Source organism: Myotis davidii, unplaced genomic scaffold (genome assembly GCF_000327345.1).
Source record: "Myotis davidii unplaced genomic scaffold, ASM32734v1 scaffold1325, whole genome shotgun sequence".
Classification (NCBI taxonomy): Eukaryota; Metazoa; Chordata; class Mammalia; order Chiroptera; family Vespertilionidae; genus Myotis; species Myotis davidii.
The window spans coordinates 90831-96370 of NW_006296289.1; positions in this window are offsets into that span (position 1 = coordinate 90831).

Consider the following 5540-nt stretch of genomic DNA (forward strand, 5'->3'; position numbering starts at 1 on the left):
TTTTGTTTTCTTTGTAAAAATCCTTTCCTGCCTTCTTTTGGATTAATTATTTTTTTATGATTCCATCTTATCTTCAGTCCTCACCTCTTAGATAACTCACTGTTTGTTTTTTTAAAATTATTGTACCAGCCAATGTTTTTTTAAACTTTAGCACCATCAGAATCATCTGGAAGGATTTTCCAAACAGGAATCGCCGAGCATCACTCTCAGTTTCTGACTCGTGGGTGTATATGTGTAATATTTTGCATATATATGTCATGTCAGAGTTCCTGATAACTATACTGATATATTGTTTCTATTTATAAGGCAAAGAGATACTTTGCTTTTAAAATCATTCATTTATTTATTTACTTTTAATTGCCTTCAAGGCTATCCCTGGAAACCATATCTGGATCCCTTATGAGTTCATCAGATTCAATATAAGGTTTAGTTTATAATCTATAAACTAAAAAGGCTAATATGCAAAGTGTCCCCTCAGAAGTTCGACAATGAGGCCAGAAGTTTGATCACTCACTATGACATGCGCTGACCACTGTGGAGAGAGGGGGAGCACAGAACATGGCAGGTGACCAGTGGTGGTGGTGGAGCACTGAGGGAGTTAGGGAAGGAGAAGATGGGGAGGCAGGAAGGCAGGGAGAACTACTAGGTAGGTGGTGAGAGAAGAAGGTGGTGGGGAGGCAGGGAAGCAGGGGGAACCCCGTGGTGTCGATGAACAGGTGGTGAGGGAAGAAGGAAGCAGGGAGGTGGGGAAGCTTATTGGCCCTGATTGTCAGCCAGGCATAGGGACCCTACCCATGCATGAATTTCGTGCACCGGGCCTCTAGTCCTATATAATAAAGAGCTAATATACAAATGGTCATCATGCCCTCATGCCATCATGCTGTCACGCTGTAATGGCTCAGGCACTCAACACTGGGCAGAGAGGAATGGGGACGAGCCAGGTTGCAGCCTGGGAGAGGGACAAGCTGCCCGCCCCACGGTCCCAGATGCCAGTGGCTGTGGCTATGGCCCAGAAGAGGGACAAGCTACCCACCCCCTGGTCCTGGGTGCCTGTGGCTGTGGCCTGAGCAAAGCCTCCTGCCCATGGTCCCCTGAGGCTTCTGCTGGCCGTAGCAAAGCCAGCCTGGGTCCTGGATGCCTACAGCTGGCCAGAGGGAGGGAAGCCCGGGTCCTGGGTGCCTGTGACCGGCCAGAGGAGGGAATCCTAAGTCCTGGTGTGGGGCGAGGCAGAGGCGGTTAGGGGTAATCAAGACAGTAGGGGAGCAGTTAAGGGTGATTAGGCAGGCAGGCAGAGGTGGTTAGGGATGATCAGGCAGGCAGGCAGGCAGAGGGTTAAGGGGTGATCAGGCAGGCAGGCAGGCAAGTGGTTAGGAGCCAGCAGTCTCAGATTGCAAGAGGCAGTAGGTCATCCCCTGAGGAGTCTGGGATTGGAGAGAGTGCAGGCCAGGCTGAGGACCCACCCCCATGCACGAATTTTGTGCCCAAGTCCTGGTGTGGGGCGAGGCAGAGGCGGTTAGGGGTAATCAAGACAGTAGGGGAGCAGTTAAGGGTGATTAGGCAGGCAGGCAGAGGTACATAATAAAAGACTAATATGCTAAGTGTCTGGTCGTTCAGTCAGCCATTCAACCAATCAAAGCATGATATGCTAATGATAAGCTAAGGCCGCTCAACCACTTGCTATGACATGCACTGACCACCAGGGGGCAGATGCTCCAACTGATAAGTTAGCTTGCTGATGGCGTCTGGCTGATCAGGACTGAATGAGAAGGGCCAGACATGCCCTGGAGCCCTCCCACAGCCCCTCCCCAGCTGGCCAACCTCCTGTGTCCTTCCTCAGCCCCAATCCTGCACCCGTGGGGTCCCTCTGCCTGGCCTGTGCCCTCTCACAATCTGGGCTGAGGGACCGACCCCCAAAAGTGCACGATTTTGTGCACCAGTCCCCTACTGAGATTAATGATGAAGTTAAACTTAGTTTACAATTGCACTTATAAAACAGAAAATGAAACTATCTCCTCATTAAGTTCCATTTTAACATAAACACCACAATGTAAAGGATATACATTTTATTTACTAACTAGTTGCCTGGTGCATGAAATTCATGCACATTAAAAGGAATTAGAGGAAATATTTTAATATTGCTATTTGCCCTTTCTCTGTAATAGAAATGTCAGAGATGAAAGAAAATTAGTAAAATGTATATGAAAATCTTCCTCATGTCAGAGTCTGGGGCATGCCATGGGACCCAGAGTCAAGTCCTCACCCACCCACATGCGTCTCAAAATCACACAAGACCCAGACCTGGCCGGCCCCACTCCTATCAAATCCCACAGGGCAGGGTCACCGCCTCAGGTCCCCTGGCCCGGCGCTGGGTGGGGTCGCAGCCTCAGGTCCCCCTTTAAGCCCCACTGGGCAGGGTGCACAGTCTCAGGTCCCCTGGCGCACCCTCAGGTCCCCCGGCCCAGTGCCGTGGTGGAGGGTGTGACCTCAGGTCTCCCATCCCAGGGCAGGGGCGCATCCTCAGGTCCCCTGGCTTGGCATTGGGGCAGAAAGGCACGGCCTGAGTTTTTCTGGCCTGAACCGGGGAAGGGGGCAGGCTTTGAGGTTCCCTGTCAAGCCCCACTGGGTGAGGGGTGTGGCCTGAGGTCTGTCATCAAGCCCCATCAGCTGGGGGGTGTAGCCTCAGGTCTCCCACCCTGGTCGGTTGCCACACAGCCTCAGGTCCCTGCTGATCACTCGATATAGCTTGTTATGGCAACCCCACCTCTGCTGTGGGCACAGACATCTTGTGACTGCATGACGGCATTAGGGTTAATTTTCATATTACCTCTTTATTATATAGGATGTATTGTATGTCTTAGGACAGGACCTGGAAAATAATAAATGTGTGATAAATATTTAGGAAAATGAACAACTGAGACCATATGGACAAAATATTATGCCCTTTAAAAATAATGCATTTTCAGTTGATTTAACAGCTTTATAATTTCACTAAGAGACCTACACTCCAATCTTTGGGAAAGATAATAAAAGAAGGAATAAAAGTTACACTTGAGATAGTTTTAAATCCCTGTACAACATTGTCCTTTTTATCAGAAAAGATATTTTTATTGATTTAGGAAAGGAAGGGAGAGGTAGATAGAAGCATCAATAATGAGGGAGAATCCTTGATGGGCTTCCTCCTACACACTGAGGATCAAGCCTGCAACCTGGGCATGTGCCCTGACTGAGAATTGATCTGCTACCTGCTGGTTCATAGGTTGATGCTCAACCACTGAGCTACATTAGCTGGGAAGACATTGTCCTCTTTTATTTGACTCTAGTCAATGACATGCATTTCTGATATAATTATATTGAGATTCACTCTCCTGACAAATAAAAGAAGGTTATAAAGAAATGTATTTACAATGCTCCAAAAGACTTCATTATATGATCAAAGTATACAGGTTTCCCTGGTAAGTTTCACATGAATAGCTGTTGTGAAACAGAATCCATGCTTATAAATAGCTCACGCTTTCTGAAGGATTTTTATGTTATTTATTTTAATAAAGGGGTGAAATGAAAGTTATGCTTTTTGTACCCATCTCCTACTTTTGGGACCAAGGCATTAATTTTTCCAACTATTAGGGGTATTGCCTGCAGATAGCCCACTGCTGAGTCTCCAGAAATTATTCCAAATTTAAGAGAACTATTTCACTCAAGGTTAAACCCTCTTCTCAAGGCAACGCACATCCAAAACTTGGTCAAAATGAGGCTGCAAAAAACAGGCCCCTTGCCTCAAGGGTGGGGACAGGGGCTCAAAAGCATATTCTAACTTCAAAGCTGCTCATGGGATCTCCTCAGGTCTTTGTTGCAAATATTTTGCAGTTCAGTTTCTCCCTATACCCAATTCTGCTTGGTACTCTATACTTCACTCCACTATTGGTGTTTATCCTTAAAAAACCATTTCACACACATCTCCATCATTGAGTCTACATCTGAGAGAAGATATGGGTACAAAAATATAACTTAAAATGTAGTTGAATCTGCCAGTGATTGTAAAAATTTTAGTGATATTCATTTTCAGTAGCACTTACTGATTTTGGCCTGAGAATTCAGGAGAATTCTTGTCTTATTACCATTATTAATTTATTAATTCTGCATGTAAATTTACATTATATTTCCATTATTCCTTTCCTCACCATTATTATTAATCAATCAATATCAATTATTGAGGTATGTTTTATTACTTATTCAAAGTATTATTTAATGCTCATATCCAATAAAATTTGATAAGGGTATTGCCCCTGATTTACTTTTATCCAGAAAGAATGATAGCACTTTAGATATGAGATGCATGTTTTATTTCTGTCATTACTTCTCAAATCCTTTCACAAAACATTGAACTGTCATCTTGCTTAGTGACCTTGTGTTTCAGCACTTGGCATTTGAAAATGAACTATAGATTTTATTTTCCTGGATTTCAAATAAGGAGGTCTGATGATTGAATAGTCATTCCACTTATGGGAAACCACAAAATAGAGGTGCAATCTGACAAAGTATCATAAGAAGGAAAGATTTAGAAATACTTTGTAAAAACATCAGATATGTGAAGAATCAATTACTCACCATAGATGGAAGAAACAAAGAGGCTAACTCAATTGGAGCAATAGTTTTACAAATTCTTCAATATATTCACAATGAATTCTAGCATACTGCCTACCACAAACAAAGATTCTTATAAGTTTTAATGGGAAATATTAAGACAGTCAATAATTTAATCATTTATTGAATGCACAAACATACATTATTATGTTCAGGATCAATTGCAAATAAAAAGTGTTTCAAATGATTTCTGCTTTTTAGAAAGCTCCAGGAGTGGTTTCTTCAATTCCTTGGCATTTAATATTTCTTCTGATGCAGTATTAATAAAGGAAGGAGATGATTCAAATTTGACAGCGGTACTTCAGACAAACATTTAGGCATGGTGAAATTTTATTTATACAGTCTACATATATAGTAAAATTTCATGAAAACATTGTATTTTCTCTTAAAAATACCGTTAGAGAGCATTATGCTAAGTGAAATAAGCCAGTCAGAGAAAGATAAATATCACATGATCTCGCTCATTTATGGAATATAATGAACAATATACTGATTAACAAAAACAGATCCAGAGACAGAGAAGGATCGATCAGACAGTCAAACCTCAGAGGGAAGGTAGGGGAGGGGAGAGGGAAGGGGCAGATATCAACCAAAGGACTTATATGCAAGCATATAGGCCTAACCAATGGACACAGACAACAGGGGGGTGAAGGCATGAGTGGGGGGATGGGGGGTAATGTGGGGATAAGGACACATATGTACTAACTTAATCAATAAATAAATTTTGAAAAAGAAAAAGAAAACACAGAACACCGTTATTTTGTTCTTGGGGAAATTCAAGAATAATACTCAAGAATGCTATATTATAACTAGAGGCCCGGTGCACAAAAATTTGTGCACGGTGAGGGGGGGGTGTGCCTCAGCCCGGCCCGTGCCCTCTCGCCATCTGGGACCCCCTC